We start from the raw sequence: 18,282 nt of genomic DNA on the forward strand, positions 1-18,282 counted from the left end.
TTACAATTCTTTAAAAAGACTGAAATTAAGTCAGTCAAAAAACACATCATATGATATAATATTCACACACTGTCACGATCGTCTTGATAAGAGAGAGAGGACCAAGGCGCAGCGCGTGAAAAATACATCTTCTTTTAATGAAGGAAAAAAACAAATACTTACAAAATGAACAAAACAACCGACAGACAAATGTGAAGCTATAAGGACTAAGTGCACACATGCAACATAGAACATAGACAATTACCCACAAACGCATGATGCCTATGGCTGCCTTAAATATGGCTCCCAATCAGAGACAAATGAAAGACATCTGTCTCTGATTGAGAACCACTCAGGCAACCATAGACATACCTAGAAACATTCACTCAACACAAACCCATACACTAAACCCAACACCCCCTTTACCATATAACCACCCAAAACGAGACAAAACACAAACATTCCCCATGTCACACCCTGACCTAACTAAAATAATAAAGAAAACAAAGAATACTAAGGCCAGCGCGTGACACACACAGCAAACATGTATATCTTCTTTCTTACATGATTATGTATTTGGATAGAAAGCAAGCCTCTAATGTCACAGGAAGGGTATAGCTGGCTCTAGCATGTGTCCTCAGATCAGGAGTGCAGCTGGTTCCGGCGTGTGTCTTCAGCCCCTGGGCAACACTTCTTCTCTGTTTGTCCTCTCCCTCTATTTTCTCCTGTCATGTGCCTGATGCCTCACTCTTCTGTCTGTACCTCATAGTTCCCCAAGGAGACCTGTAAAAGGGAGATGGAAATAGAGAGACAGGAAAGGTTATAATCTTATGGACAATTCCAAAGGGGCAAGTAATTGAAACGAACACCATGCAAGAGGCTACAGTTTCCTCACCGAGTTGGTTCTCTCTTCCAGTAGTCAGGTTGGAGTCTCTTCTCCTCTTCTGTCTGTTGGCTTCAATGGTGTATATTCTCCACTCCTCTCATCTTCAACTTCTCCCCCGAGATCACAAAGGAGGAGTGTATTATTGATCTACTAGTGTCACACATGACAAAATGTTTACCATCCATTTTTACTGTGTTAAAATTGAATTATGTTACCTTAAAGTTCACAGTGATATACAGTAAACAAGTGTTTTTTTATTGTTGAAGCTCACATTATATGAGCATGTTATGCTTTGCAATGTTAATGAAATGGATAAGTGATCTACTAGTGGCACATGTGACAAAATGTTTACCATCCATTTTTACTGTGTTCAAACCTCTTAAAATTGAATTAGGTTCCCTAACATTTCTCTGTAATATACAGTAAACTAGTGTTTTTCCAATGTTGGAGCTGGCATAATACGGGAATGTTGTGTTTTGCAATGTTAATGACAATGGATTATTGATCTGCTAGTGGCACACATTAAAAAAAGTATACCAGCCATTTTAACAGTGATTATATACAGTCGTGGCCAAAAGTTTTGAGAATGACACAAATATACATTTTCACAAATTCTGCTGCCTTAGTTTGTATGATAGCAATTTGCATATACTCCAGAATGTTATGAAGTGTGATCAGATGAATTGCAATTAATTGCAAAGTCCCTCTTTGCCATGCAAATGAACTGAATCCCCAAAAAACATTTACACTGCATTTAAGCCCTGCCACAAAAGGACCAGCTGACATGTCAGTGATTCTCTCGTTAACACAGGTGTGAGTGTTGACGAGGACAAGGCTGGAGATCACTCTGTCATGCTGATTGAGTTCGAATAACAGACTGGAAGCTTCAAAAGGAGGCTGGTGCTTGGAATCATTGTTCTTCCTCTGTCAACCATGGTTACCTGCATTGCTTTGCACTAAAAGGGCTTCACAGGCAAGGATATTGCTGCCAGTAAGATTGCACCTAAATCAACCATTTATCGGATCATCAAGAACTTCAAGGAGAGCGGTTCAATTGTTGTGAAGAAGGCGCCCAAGAAAGTCCAGCAAGATCCAGGACCGTCTCCTAAAGTTGATTCAGCTGTGGGATCGGGGAACCACCAATACAGAGCTTGCTCAGGAATGGCAGCAAGCAGGTGTGAGTGCATCTGCACGCACAGTGAGGCAAAGACTTTTGAAGACTTTTGGCCTGGTGTCAAGAAGGGCAGCAAAGAAGCCACTTCTCTCCAGGAAAAACATCAGGGACAGACTGATATTCTGAAAAGGTACAGGGATTGGACTGCTGAGGACTGGGGTAAAGTCATTTTCTCTGATGAATCCCCTTTCTGATTGTTTGGGGCATCTGGAAAAAAGCTTGTCCGGAGAAGACAAGGTGAGTGCTACCATCAGTCCTGTGTCATGCCAACAGTAAAGCATCCTGAGACCATTCATGTGTGGGGTTGCTTCTCAGCCAAGGGAGTGGGCTCACTCACAATTTTGCCTAAGAACACAGCCATGAATAAAGAATGGTACCAACCCATCCTCCGAGAGCAATTTCTCCCAACCATCCAGGAACAGTTTGGTGACGAACAATGCCTTTTCCAGCATGATGGAGCAAAAGTGATAACTAAGTGGCTCGGGGAACAAAACATTGATATTTTGGGTCCATGGCCAGGAAACTCCCCAGACCTTAATCCCATTGAGAACTTGTGGTCAATCCTCAAGAGGCGGGTGGACAAACAAAAACCCACAAATTCTGACAAACTCCAAGCATTGATTATGCTAGAATGGGCTGCCATCAGTCAGGATGTGGCCCAGAAGTTAATTGACAGCATGCCAGGGCGGATTGCAGCGGTCTTGAAAAAGAAGGGTCAACACTGCAAATATTGACTCTTTGCATCAACTTCATGTAATTGTCAATAAAAGCCTTTGACACTTATGAAATGCTTGTAATTATACTTTAGTATTCCATAGTAACATCTGACAAAAATATCTAAAGACACTGAGGCAGCAGACTTTGTGGAAATTAATATGTGTGTCATTCTCAAAACTTTTGGCCACGACTGTATATATATTTGTTTTAACATAGGGGTCTGTAATATAACTACTTAAAAAATATATAAAGAATGTTGAGATAGACCAAGAGTATTTATTTAACACGTTTTAACATTTTAAATCTGTCTTTAATGAAATACAAACAAAAAAACACTTAGATGTTGTTGTGTGTGTTTGTGTACTGTTTGTATGTCATGACTGTACACACATCTTGATTTAATAATTTAACATTTGCTAAACAGCACCCCGGTTAGGCTACTGCAGCCTATGCAGCCTCACCCTAACCGTGATATCAAAGTATTTTTTTGATAAGGCGCGAAAATGAAATAAACGATTTGGTATAATTTGGTTATGAAAGATGAAATAAGTGTGCTTCAAACTGTTTGCTTGCAATGATTTGTAGCTATCGTTCGTCTATCTGTGCATGACAGTACATCCGACTGTTTCACAAACATAAAACACGCGATACCGTAAAGTGTTGAGCATTCACGCACACGAATTCAGGAGGAAATTGAAGAGTGTATGGCTTAACCGCGTTTTGGGTGTCGGCATAGGAGAGGGAACCAATTCTGCTGAAAATCTGTATCCCCCAGCAAGTGGTGTTTTTTTCGTTGTTTCGCCCACCAAGCAATTCGTTTTTGTATGGAGGTCAATGAAAGAGTGTAGGGTTTGGTCAACAACAACAAAAAATGAATGGCTTAGTTGTTACGTGAGGTTTATTTGATCAAATAGAAGTTTCGTAACGCGTAAATTGTTACGAGTGTACTGATATAAGTAGAACACGTGACATCCCGACAACTTTGAGAAAAAACAATATCACGTTGTTGTCTCGAGTGCCTATGCATATTCATGGCATGCGGCCAGTGAACGTAGCATTTCTCTCCATTGAATACACGAGGTTGACGTCATCAAACCTCACAGAATATTTTAAAAAGATTACAATAATGAGAGGTATCCACCAACCCAAATGGTACACGGGAGCTAGACAGCCCTCCGTGCCGATTTGTGGACGACTGTTAGGGCGGAGAGACATGGATCCTGTCAGTATATCCATAATATTTGGTGTTGGCTCACTTGACTCTCCAAAAGCAGTTTTTGTTTTGTAAGAAAATAGGTAAAGTGAAGGTGATCGAACTACGTCGAGGGAGGAGCAGATTTTTTTTGTATATGACAATGAAATATTCTTATGATTACTGTACATGTTTTGTTACAGCTTCAATTATTACATATTTTCTCAGAAAAAGTACATTTCAAAACTGTCTGCTCAGGCAAACTTGCGAACTGCTAAACTTGTAACCAATCGGAAATCTCGTACGTGTTCTGATTGGTTCCAGGTATATACCATGGCTGCTTCTATCTACCATGTAAACACAGCCTCTGTGGCAGTGTGTTAATAGGAACTAACGTTAGCTCCCAACGACAGAAATAAGATATATATATATATTTTTTTTTTAATTCAGTGTACTTGAAATATGCAGGATGCAATAGGAATGGTCTTGATCACGTAGCCTACTTGGTTAAATACAGGTGGGGGAAAAAAACACGAAGAGGTAACTCCGTTGACCATTTAGCCAATTTATTGAAAGCTAGCCAAAGTTACAGTTGACAAGCTTAACGAGCTAGTTAATACTGTAAGTTAAACGTAATGTGCCTGCTCAGGAAACTAGTGTTTCATTAGTTATCTCTGTCAGTGAATTCAATGTTGAATCATGTTTTGGCATGATCGTCGTATTTCAAGTAACTAGCTGCAGGCTTAAAGTAACATTCAATCATATAATTTGCATAAAAACCCGAATAAAAGCATGTAGATGTAAAGGTGTGTGTGTCGTATGCTAGAATGGAGCTGCATATGCATATTAGCCAATATATATTGAATATCTTGCAATACGATCTTCTCTAAAAAATAATATGCTCTGCAATGAGAACCAGATGAGTTCTCAGAAAGCAGCTGCCCAATACCATGGTGGGCACGCATAATGTTGGAGTCATTGGAATATAAGGTATGGATAATGATAAAGAGCCTGTGGCATTATAGAAATAGCAGTTGGGAAATTATTGTTTGATTTTCAAATACTAAATGTTCAGTGAATGAGTATATTTAGGTGGTTTAAATGATTAACTTTCCTACTAACCTAAAAGTGGACGGTGCCAAAATCTTGCCAATTTATTTTGCTCTTATCCAGAGCAACTTACAGTAGCGAGTGCATACATTACATTATTTTTTAAATCTGAACTGGCCCCCCATGGGAATTGAACCCACAACCCTGGCGTTGCAAGCTCTATGCTCTACCAACTGAGCGACACATAACCTACTAACTACGGGATTTCTACTAAGTATGACTGAGTGTGAGACATGTTTTCCATAATGTACAGTCCATGCACATACATTCAAAAAAAGAACACCATCACAAATAGTGTTTCACCATTTGAGTACAGAGACAAATAGCAAAGGTGTCTCTCAGGCAGTATTTTTAGTATCTAAATATAGTTTAACCTAACAATCAATGTATATCAAGTGCAGTGGAGGGCACAATCTTACAATGCTGCAGTCCAGAAATGAGAGCTTTACCATCTATGTCAAAAGCCTGGGCCTCTGATGGAGACTGTAAAACTGTCAACACATGCTTCAGTATTCCTCCTCTTCTAGGAGTGTGTGTACCCTGGCCCCATAGTCATACTGAAAGGATCCCACCCTGGTCACCAATGTAGCTGACCAATGTTGTGAGAGACAAGTGCCTTAGCAGAATGCTTGTGTGGTCCAGAGACAATAACTCTACCATCTATGGGAAAAGCCTGTGCTCCTGATGGGGACAATGTGTTTGTTTGTAGGTTTGTTACCTATTAAACTGATTCTACATTGAATATAGTCTTTGAGATGCTCAAACAAGGATGTGTATCTGTAGTTGGTGTTCTTCAACTCTAAAATGCACTAGACTAAGACAATCCACACAAAAAAAGACAACAGGAAAATGCATATGTGGTCTCAATGTCTAAATAGGGACAGCAGGTCTAGTTCAACCTGCTGTAGGATGGTTCTCCTCACAGGTGAATGAATCAGCTCATGCTTGGTGGAGAGCTGAAAACGCAATTGTAAGAAAAACTTTGATGCTCATATATGCTTGAAGCCAAGATAGGCCTTTATATCTATGCATTAGCCTTTAGTAACAAAAGGCAAAGCAAATGAACATTTCATTACAAGTGTGTTTGCAGTATGTTGCACAACCTGTTTCTGGCATGCCATACTAATGTTTCCACATACAGCCAAGAAAACAGGAACTGGGTCAACCGCAGAGGTCTAAGGGACTTCGTCTTGTGATGACATATCTGCTGATGCCTGGAAGACACACAGACACACACACCCCACCCACGCACATTCACACTCAAACACAGAGAACCACACACACCGCATTAATACCTAATAGAGCTTCTAGGGATCCTAAGCTTATCAACATTGTGCACATGCAAGCTGTTTGGCAATTCAAAACAGACATTAAGCAAGGGATATTCAGGAACATGGCAACAACAACCTTGGGCCAATAAGCGGGGACTACGCCCGGACCAGGACCAATCCCAAGACCAGGACTCCTAGAATCAACCTACTTTTTGTATTGTATAAAACATGTATGCTACCTGTTTTATGGGCTCTCTTTTCTGACTCCCTCAGAGTTCTAAGAACAGAGCCCGTATATACGCTGTACCAAATACTTTTACTCTGAATAAACTGCTGATTGTTAAACTTTAACTCCTCGTCTGAGCCGATCCTTGACCGACTCGCTCACCTGAACACCTCACCTTTTATCAACAGAACTTTGGTAGCAGAGGATGGTTTCTTAAGACCCATAAAACGTGAGAGTGCGGGAGCGAATTGGTGTAAGGACGACTCAAGGAGACAGACGAGCCAATTCGGGGGAGGACAAAACTCTGCTCAACTCGGGGAACTGATCTCAGGTCGACCACTAAAAAGGTAAGCAAAACCTGTTAAAACGAATTTTGCACATTGTCGAATAGTTCAATACCAAATTTAAGATCAGTAGTACCGAGTGTGAGTATGAATTTTGTGTAAATTTATTACTAAATTCCACCAAGCAGTGAAGTAAACGTATGTGTTGCAATACAATGTTAGAGGTATTGACTTAATTTCTATTGTTTGTGAAGTTAAGATGAAATAGGCTTAATTTCTATTGTTTGTGAAGTTAAGATGAAATAGGCTTAATTTCTATTGTTTGTGAAGTTAAGATGAAATAGGCTTAATTTCTATTGTTTGTGAAGTTAAGATGAAATAGGCTTAATTTCTATTGTTTGTGAAGTTAAGATGAAATAGGCTTAATTTCTATTGTTTGTGAAGTTAAGATGAAATAGGCTTAATTTCTATTGTTTGTGAAGTTAAGATGAAATAGGCTTAATTTCTATTTGTTTGTGAAGTTAGGATGAAATAGGCTTAATTTCTTGTAAATGTTAAAGATGCCTAGGGTGAAATAGACTTAGAAGAGATACTATTCAGACAGTTCGGTAGCGTCCCGATGAGGAATAGATCTAAATGTTAAAGATGCCTAGGGTGAAATAGACTTAGAAGAGATACTATTCAGACAGTTCGGTAGCGTCCCGATGAGGAATAGATCTATGTGTTGAATATGACCAATAGTTCGGTTGATACAAGTACAAGGTGATTTACATACCATAACTTAGCTCATGACTGGTTAAATGCGTTGTAGAGTTGCTACCTGTGCATGAAGTATACGAATGAGGCATATTGTTAATTGACTAGTAAACCAATAGACCGGCTGTGACCGGTGAGGTTTTAACTGTACACAGCGTCTCACAAGGGTTTAATTGGGTTACATGTCTCGACAAAACTCTGGGTATACGACGGAGGAGCTCTGAGATAAGACAGAGTACGAGTAATTGTTTCTCCAAGAATACATCGCTGTCTCCAAACAGTGACGGGCTAAGTATATTCAGATAGTCATAATCATTCCATCACTATGGCAGCTTCGCAACCTCCAAAACTGAAATTTAACGAGTATCTAGACCAGCGTATGCAGGAAAGGGCAGGGGGAAAAGTACAGTGGAAAGAATGTAAGAAGGTGTGGGAAGGGTTAAAGTTGAAGTGGACACAGGCAGGTTATCTGGTAGGGGGAACACCAACCAGGGTTCAGCTGAACACAATGGAAGGAGAGCTAAGAGAGGGGAAGCAGAATGCAAGGGACAGCGAAGTAGACCTAAATAAACAATACGTTTTTAGGAAGGAAGGGACTAAGCAGAGAGAGACAGCAGAGGCTGAGTTGAAAATAGGCACTTGGGCTATCGAGGAGATCCGAAGATACCAAATGACAAAAAAAGCGGAAGTAATGGCAGTAGTCACTGACATAAAAGAGGGAGGGGACCTTACCACCCCACCAGCCAACCCAGACAAAGGACAATCACCCAACCAGCGCCTCTATCCAAACCTGCCAGAAGAATACAGACCCCCACCCTACTCGCCTCCCTCAGCCTTACCACCAGCTACTGTACAGGCCCCTGTATTAACTGTGAGAGGGGGTGTGGTGAAGGGGGAAGTGGCAGTGCGCCTGACGGAGGGAACAATCGATGTTGTGGATCTGGAGCCCCCTGGCGTTCTCTACTCCATGGACACTGGGAATTTGGGTTCCCCTGGAGGACGATCAACAAGCAACCCATTTATTTTTTCTGAGGAGCCAAGACTGCTGTCACGGCTCACTCCGAACCCCAGGACACAGGAAGAACCACTGGGGAACAATGACTTTCAGATATCGGGATCTTTTTCACATCAAAGAACTACAGCTCTCAGCAGGATCATATGAACACTCAGTTTGGGGACAGAGGGGAGCCACAAAAGGGATGGATGACCTCTGGCGTTCCCATGATGGAAGACTGGTGGCACCAGCGAATCTGTGCCCAGAACTCATCAGAGAAGCGCACGGCCTGACACATGAGGGAAAACTGAAGACCCTACAAAAAATTTCTTATGTATGGTGGCATCCATACATGAAGGAAATGACTGACTTGTTTTGCGACAGTTGCACTATCTGTGGAAATTACAACCCGAAGAAACCATACCAAACACCAATGGGTCATTACCCGGTGCCCAATGCCTGTTTTCAAGATATCAGCATAGATTACACAGACATGGGAGCAGAGCAAGTGAAAGGGGGAAAGAGATATTTGCTAGTAATGGTAGACAGATTCTCCAAATGGGTAGAAGCAATCCCAACAGCCAAAGAGGATGCGAAGTCTGTCATTAAGTGGCTACAAACGGAACTCATACCTAGGTATGGGGTCCCGCGACAAATCAGATCCGACAATGGGTCCCACTTCTCCAATCAACACCTGAGACAGGTTGAGGAGAGGTTTGGTATAACACACAAATTCGGTTCGGTGTATAAGCCGCAATCGCAGGGACTTGTGGAACGCTGTAACCAAACTTTGAAAGCTAAGATAGCTAAGGTTTGTGCAGGGACAAAATTGACGTGGGTGGAAGCCCTGCCCCTGGCACTGATGGCCATGAGGTCCTCTCCAGGTGCAGGGACACATCTTTCACCCCATGAAATAATGACAGGCCGAGTGATGCCTGGGCCGCCAAGAGAGGGAGGTCATATGCCCCCTCTTGATGTCCACCAGATAGGAATGTCTGACTATGTAAAAAAACTGACCGAATTATCTGCAGCTCTCTCCATACAGATACACCGTGTCGCAGAGGGGGAGCTGACGGATGACCAGGGACAACCAAGGGTAAAGGTTGGAGACTGGGTAAGGATCAAGGTCCACAAAAGAAAGTGGGCAGATCCCAGGTGGACTGGACCGTACGAAGTGAAGGAAGTTACTTCACACTCAGTCCAGGTCAAAGGTAAATCGGGCGCACCTTGGCACCACCTGACTCACTGTACACCAGCACCAGCACCTGACAGAACACTGACTGAAGTCAGAAGCGACTTGATCGCATCTAATTCGGCTACAAATTCTGTACGCCCTGACAACTGAAGAATGTGGAGACGACTCCACTCCTCAGGTGCCAGGGAGGGCCACCCATGGTCTAGGCGACAGAGAACGCCATGGATGTTCTCTTCCAATGTTTGTACTGTTTATGATAACCTCGGGTTGCATAGTAGGAATAATGCTTTGGGCTTTTGAACACATGGCTAATAATGCAGCCAAGACATCTGAAGGTGCCAACTCTACATCCAACGATACTAAGCCGAGTTTTAACTTTAGTATGCCCAGGCACATAGTACGCAAAAGACACACTGAACCTAGTCAACCCACATGTGCCCCAGCACAGGTTAGGAGCACTACTTTATGCGTGCCAGCCAATATTACAATTTCCACTGATTTAAATTGGGAAACATTGGGAAGTTCACACGTGATAAAAAAAGGGGGGTTTCAGGAGTGGTCATGGAAGAGCCTGGTCGCTGAGACTGGTCCTGACTGGTCCAGTTATTCATCAGGACAAGCAGTTCTTATCTGGCGGAAAAGATTGTCACTGACTAGGACTAAATTGCGTAATTGGGGTTTATCACTAATTATCCGACCAGGTACTGGGACGGGTTGTCAGGATTTTATACTAGCACCATATGTAGAATCTAGCAAGGATCTACTCTACTGGCCAGTAACAATCTGCATTACTCAGCAGGCTCAGCCCTCTGCTATTACTGACCGGTTTACTGTTTTAACATCTAAGGGAAAGGGCGATTGGGGTCCTATTAATATGGTCACCACTCCTACCACCCCTGATGATACCATTCTTACTGCCACCGGAATCTCAGGTTTCAATAACAATTGGCTACTATTGACCGAACAAGCAGCTAACATGACCCTGCAAAGCTGTGTAGTTTGCATGGGAGCTAGGCCATTGCTCCGCATTGTCCCAGCTGCTATTAGCGGAGACTGTCTATTGCCCCTTATGGACAAAGACAACCCACCTGAGAAATGTTCACAGTGGGACACTGTTTATCCGGTAGTCACCACGATGGTCAAGAAACCGATATTCTCCTCCAGTGTGGCAAGTGCTAACTTTACATGCATAAACATGATAGGTGGAGGGACATGGTTGGGTAAGCTCCCTGATAGTTGGTGCTGGTACACTCACATGCTTACGGCAAATTTTAAACCAGTGTCTAGAGCTGATGTGTGGTGGTGGTGTGGAGGTAATAGGCTGTTGTCACGATTCCCTCCTACCTCATCTGGTTTATGTGCCCTAGTGTCTTTGCTCCTTCCCATTACAGTCCATCCCATGAGTGTGTCTGAACTCATGTCCCAAGTGGAAGAGGCGAAGTTGAGCCGATCCAAGCGAGAGGTGCACCCCACTGCTGAGAACCCGACCTACATTGATGCTATTGGGGTACCCAGAGGGGTGCCGGATAAGTATAAGTTAGTGAATCAAGTCAATGCAGGACTTGAATCGTCCATATGCTGGTGGTGCACCGTTAATAAAAATGTTGATCGGATAAATTATATCCATTTTAATGTACAACGTTTAGGCAACTGGACTCAGCAAGGGTTTGAGGCAGTCCATAGTCAACTATCAGCTACCAGCCTTATGGCTTTCCAGAATCGTATCGCTGTAGACATGTTGTTGGCAGAAAAGGGAGGTGTTTGCTCCATGTTTGGGGAACACTGTTGCACGTTCATTCCTAACAATACGGCCTCTGATGGTAGTCTGACAGTAGCACTAGAGGGACTGAGGACTTTGAATGGTAAAATGAAGTCCCACTCCGGCATCGACTCCTCTATGTGGGATTCTTGGATGAATGTGTTTGGCAAATATAAAACCTTGATTTCCTCAATCCTAGTTTCTATCTCCGTCTTTGCAGCAGTTCTTGTTCTGTGTGGTTGCTGCTGCATACCATGCATACGATCCTTAATTAATAGGCTCATTACCAAAGCCATTGACCCCCATAGCACGGCGCAGATGTTCCCATTATTGGGCCCAGAGGATGTTTATGACGACCTAGGGACGGAAGCAGAGTTCATAAGTATGGACTGTGCTGTTGACTGATTGGTCACGTCTCTGAAGAGACGTGAAGAGAGGGACTAATCAAAACTTTTCTCTGAAAAGTTTCTTTCCAGACAGTTGGTCACGTCTAGGAAGACGTGAAGAGAGGGATTTGTAAGAAAAACTTTGATGCTCATATATGCTTGAAGCCAAGATAGGCCTTTATATCTATGCATTAGCCTTTAGTAACAAAAGGCAAAGCAAATGAACATTTCATTACAAGTGTGTTTGCAGTATGTTGCACAACCTGTTTCTGGCATGCCATACTAATGTTTCCACATACAGCCAAGAAAACAGGAACTGGGTCAACCGCAGAGGTCTAAGGGACTTCGTCTTGTGATGACATATCTGCTGATGCCTGGAAGACACACAGACACACACACCCCACCCACGCACATTCACACTCAAACACAGAGAACCACACACACCGCATTAATACCTAATAGAGCTTCTAGGGATCCTAAGCTTATCAACATTGTGCACATGCAAGCTGTTTGGCAATTCAAAACAGACATTAAGCAAGGGATATTCAGGAACATGGCAACAACAACCTTGGGCCAATAAGCGGGGACTACGCCCGGACCAGGACCAATCCCAAGACCAGGACTCCTAGAATCAACCTACTTTTTGTATTGTATAAAACATGTATGCTACCTGTTTTATGGGCTCTCTTTTCTGACTCCCTCAGAGTTCTAAGAACAGAGCCCGTATATACGCTGTACCAAATACTTTTACTCTGAATAAACTGCTGATTGTTAAACTTTAACTCCTCGTCTGAGCCGATCCTTGACCGACTCGCTCACCTGAACACCTCACCTTTTATCAACACAATGCAAGACAAAAGTGAGAGACAATTAATCAAATAAATCACAGCAAAACATGTAACTTAGTTTGAGCTAGAAAATGAACATCCTGACAGTCTGAGGCAGGGTGCTCTGCAATCATCCTACCCCAACTATTGACAGGAAATATGTAATTTCTTATTTGTTAGTATGAAGGAAATGACTGGTTCCTGCCTTGATGACTGTATTAGCTTTACACTATTTGTCCTATAGATTTTTGTAGTCTTCAATTATTACTTGGAATAAACTGATAGCTAAAACGCTCCTTGTCCCGGGAATGACGACTTGTTTGCTAGTGATTAAATCCAGAGAGGAAGAGAGGTTCAACTCGGCGGGAAATCAGTCTCCCTCCAGCAGGTGCCATTGTTTTGGTTGTTTCGCCCAATGAGCAAGGAGTTTTGTACAGAGGTCAATGAGTGTTGAATTTGGTCAACAAAAAAACGATTGGCTTACTTTCTACTTGAGGTTCGGATATATGTTTTGTCATGCTTAATTCGTTACATGTGTAATTATATAAGTAGAACACGTGACATCCCGGAAACTTTGAGAAAAAAAACACTTTATATCGGAGATGGCTATGTGTATTCATGGTATGAGGCTAGTAGTTGGGTTGGCTGACAACGTCACGAAAACGATGTATGTACTTCCATGGGACAGCCTGTTGTGATTCTGGATGGTCAGATTTCTGTCAAGAAGGACAAGAAACTGCAATGTGGCTCGATTCATCTTGTTATTGATACCATGTCTTGTTTTGACCAATTTCATGTCAATGCTAATTGTAACTAACTACTCCTCGCTAGCTACATTACTATTGGTATTTTAATACTAAGGTTGCTGCGTTGGGATTCATGTTACAGCTTGCACTGATGGTATCACGTTTCTATAACTAAATAGTTAGATTACAAATACAATAAATACTTTACCTGATAACGTTTGTCGGATGGAGAACCCTCTCCAGCTTTCAAAAGCGGTGTGTGTTTAATACCCTTGGATAAGGAGAACGTGATTGGCAGAGATGGGTCGTCACCACAGCCACAAAGTCAAAGACAGGCTAAAACTGCTCCAATAGAAATCCCCAATCACGCTTGTAGGCGATGTCATGGCGACCTTGGCTAGCTAAGCGCATACGTGGAAATACTGCCTCCCGCTGGATGCAATAATACATTCATAAGATAACTTATGAATAAGATAACCAACAACAAGATCTCTCCTAGAGGGAAATTCTTCTGGAATGCATATATTACTGAGAAGAAAAAAAACGACATTCTTACAACTCTATCATAGGTTTGTACAACTGTCACCTCTGGCCTTTATTTTAGGTACTTTAACTTTTGAAAATCAATTCTTGTGTGTTTTATTTATTTTTACTTTTAATGTTATGTTATGTTTCTTCAGAGAATATATAACGTTACGTGTCGTAACGTCCTATATATTTTTTGTTATTGTATTATAATTATACATTTTATATTAATAAAAATAAGAAAAAATATTGTGGTAATGGGTTGTCTTTTTCGAACTTAGCTTGCAATCTTCTCATGATGTTTGCCCTTACTCATAGTTACTTGTCTTAACCCAAAATAGGTTTACTCCAATAGCTGCATTGTTTTTAAAATGTAATGTAGACAAACACATTGACACATCTTGAGATACATTTTTATTTCAAAATCCACAAGTAAAACATACACAGTTTCACAAAAATGTTCACAGAAAATTCACATTTTGAAATTGGCTGGACATTTCAGCCACACTCGTTGCTGACAGGTGTATAAAATCGAGCACACAGCCATGCAAACTCCATAGACAAACATTGGTAGTAGACTAGCCTTACTGAGGAGCTCAGTGACTTTCAACGTGGCATCGTCATAGAATGCCACCTTTCCAACAAGTCAGTCCGTCAAATTTCTGACCTGCTAGAGCTGCCCGTCAACTGTAAGTGCTGTTATTGTGAAGTGGAAACGTCTATTAGCACAATAACTGTTCGTCGGGAGCTTCATGAAATGGGTTTCCATGGCCGCAAGCCTAGTATCACAATGTGCAATGCCATGCGTCGGCTGGAGTGGTGTAAAGCTAGTCGCCGTTGGACTCTGGAGCAGTGGAAACGCATTCCCTGGAGTGAACTGGCAGTCTGACGGACGAATCTGGGTTTGGCGGATGCCAGGCGAACGCTACCTGCCCCAATGCATAGTGCCAACTGTAAAGCTTGGTGGAGGGGGAATAATTGTCTGGGGCTGTTTTTCATGGTTCAGACCCCTTAGTTCCAGTCAAGGGAAATCTTAACGCTATGGCATACAATGACATTCTAGAAGATTCTGTGCTTTCAACTTTGTGGCAACAGTTTGGGGAAGGCCCTTTCCTGTTTCAGCATGACAATGCCCCCGTGCAAAGCAAGGTCCATACAGAAATGGTTTGTCGAGATCGGTGTGGAAGAACTTGACTAGCCTGCACAGAGCCCTGACCTCAACCCCATCGAACACCTTTGGGATGAATTGGAATCACCAAACATCAGTGCCCGACCTCACTAATGCTCTTCTGGCTGAATGGAAGCAAGTCCCCGCAGCAATGTTCCAACATCTAGTGGAAAGTCTTACCAGAATAGTGGAGGCAGTTATAGCAGCAAACTCCATATTAGTGCCCATCATTTTGGAATGAGATGTTCGACGAGCATGTGTCCACATTCTTTTGATCATCTAGTGTAACTTCAACCCTGTTTCTTTATTTGGAACTTACTATAGCAATTTATTTATTTAACATCTTGAGGAAGAGACATGTTTTTATTAAGTTGAACTCTTTATGACAGAATGTTAAAATTAAGTTAAATAAATGTTACACGACTCAGTTGGTGGAATGACCTGCACTCATTCCTCTTCCCTTCTGCCCTAGGCTCCTTGCCATCTCAAGCCACACTCAGTTTGGCAAACATACAGTGCCTTCAGAAAGTATTCATACCCCTTATACTTATTCCACATTTTGTTGTGTTACAGCCGGAATTCAACTTTTATTGAAAAAAAAATGTCTCACCCATCTATTCACAATAGCCCATAATTACAAAGTGAAAACATGTTTTTAGAAATGTTTGCACATTTATTAAACATGAAATACAGAAATATCTAATTTCTTATTTTTTATTTATTTCACCTTTATTTAACCAGGTAGGCTAGTTGAGAACAAGTTCTCATTTACAACTGCGACCTGGCCGAGATAAAGCACAGCAGTGCGACACAAACAACAACGCAGTTACACATGGAATAAACAAACATACAATCAAATCAAATTTTATTTGTCACATACACATGGTTAGCAGATGTTAATGCGAGTATAGCGAAATGCTTGTGCTTCTAGTTCCGACCATGCAGTAATATCTAACAAGTAATCTAACAATTTCACAACAACAAAGGAATGAATAAGAATATGTACATATAAATATATGGATGAGCGATGGCCGAACGGCATAGGCAAGATGCAGTAGATGGTATACAGTATATACAGTGGGGCAAAAAAGTATTTAGTCAGCCACCAATTGTGCAAGTTCTCCCACTTAAAAAGATGAGAGAGGCCTGTAATTTTCATCATAGGTACACTTCAACTATGACAGACAAAATGAGAAAAAAAATCCAGAAAATCACATTGTAGGATTTTTAATTAATTAATTTGCAAATTATGGTGGAAAATAAGTATTTGGTCAATAACAAAAGTTTCTCAATACTTTGTTATATACCCTTTGTTGGCAATGACAGAGGTCAAACGTTTTCTGTAAGTCTTCACAAGGTTTTCACACACTGTTGCTGGTATTTTGGCCCATTCCTCCATGCAGATCTCCTCGAGAGCAGTGATGTTTTGGGGCTGTTGCTGGGCAACACGGACTTTCAACTCCCTCCAAAGATTTTCTATGGGGTTGAGATCTGGAGACTGGCTAGGCCACTGCAGGACCTTGAAATGCTTCTTACGAAGCCACTCCTTCGTTGCCCGGACGGTGTGTTTGGGATCATTGTCATGCTGAAAGACCCAGCCACGTTTCATCTTCAATGCCCTTGCTGATGGAAGGAGGTTTTCACTCAAAATCTCACGATACATGGCCCCATTCATTCATTCCTTTACACGGATCAGTCGTCCTGGTCCCTTTGCAGAAAAACAGCCCCAAAGCATGATCTTTCCACCCCCATGCTTCACAGTAGGTATGGTGTTCTTTGGATGCAACTCAGCATTCTTTGTCCTCCAAACACGACGAGTTGGCTGGCCCTCGCTTCATATTCGTTGCCAAACCCACTGGCTCCAGGTCATCTACAAGTTTTTGCTAGGTAAAGCCCCGCCTTATATCAGCTTACTGGTCACCATAGCAGCACCCACCCGTAGCACGCGCTCCAGCAGGTATGTTTCACTGGTCACCCCCAAAGCCAATTCCTACTTCGGCCGCCTTTCCTTACAGTTCTCTGCTGCCAATGACTGGAACGAACTGCAAAAATCACTGAAGCTGGAGACTCATATCTCCCTGACTAGCTTTAAGCACCAGCTGTCAGAGCAGCTCACAGATCACTGCACCTGTACATAGCTCATCTGTAAATAACCCACCCAACTACCTTATTTATTTTGCTCCTTTGCACCCCAGTATCTCTACTTGCACACTCATCTTCTGCACATTTATCATTCCAGTGTTTAATTGCTATATTGTAATTATTTCGCCACTATGGCCTATTTATTGCCTTACCTCCCTTATCCTACCTCATTTGCACACATTGTATATAGACTTTTTCTATTGCATTATTGACTGTATGTTTGTTTATTCCATATGTAACTCTGTTGTTGTTGTTTGTGTTCACACTGCTTTGCTTTATATTGGCCAGGTCGCAGTTGTAAATGAGAACTTGTTCTCAACTAGCCTACCTGGTTAAATAAAAGTGAAATACATTTTAAAAATCTGTGAAAGAGAACAGTTAAAAATATACACTTGTTTTCCCCAACATATCATAAACACACCTATGGCCAGGGTGAATCCATGGACAAGACAACACTTACTGCCATGGTGACCTACTTTCCTTGTTTGGATATTTGCTGTTGAACCATGTCCATAGATAACAAGACAATTGGCTTCTTAGCGAGACTGATGAGTTAGATGACATGTGTAACAGCACACATTATCCACTAGAGGGTGCTCCTGATCCAGAAGTGATTAGGGAGGTGACTAGTAGCCTATGGCACCAGAACATGAGACAATGATCACAATCACAACATACTGTAAGAATGGATTCAAATCCGCACATCTCCTACACCATCTCCTGGTTACTGTTTATTTTCTTTTGAGATCACATTTGGAACAACTTGCCAAAATTACAGATAAAGATATCATGAAACCCTTATTGTGAAACGAAGAGTATCTCAACAATACATCACTATTTCTCAACAGCGTCCCCCTGAGCAAGTACTAGTTAAACAGTTAGAATGAACCAGGATGGACTATATACTGACTTATCCAATGCCATCTATGCTCAGACATTTGACAG

At 41.9% G+C, this 18,282-nt stretch overlaps 2 long non-coding RNA genes across 2 annotated transcripts; one reads left to right on the forward strand and one right to left on the reverse strand.

Moving 5' to 3' along the window:
* Positions 1-116: 116 nt before the first annotated feature.
* LOC139537757 (uncharacterized) lies at positions 117-13,846 on the reverse strand. Its single transcript, XR_011667596.1, has 4 exons — positions 13,711-13,846; positions 5,958-6,014; positions 875-972; positions 117-762 (listed from the first exon to the last, which is right to left on the reverse strand). It is a non-coding gene; the product is annotated as an uncharacterized lncRNA (long non-coding RNA).
* LOC139537756 (uncharacterized) lies at positions 6,578-10,191 on the forward strand. The gene is made up of 2 exons (XR_011667595.1): positions 6,578-6,902; positions 9,621-10,191. It is a non-coding gene; the product is annotated as an uncharacterized lncRNA (long non-coding RNA).
* Positions 13,847-18,282: the final 4,436 nt, after the last annotated feature.

The sequence above is a fragment of the Salvelinus alpinus genome, chromosome 13 (assembly GCF_045679555.1).
Source record: "Salvelinus alpinus chromosome 13, SLU_Salpinus.1, whole genome shotgun sequence".
In the NCBI taxonomy this organism is placed as follows: domain Eukaryota; kingdom Metazoa; phylum Chordata; class Actinopteri; order Salmoniformes; family Salmonidae; genus Salvelinus; species Salvelinus alpinus.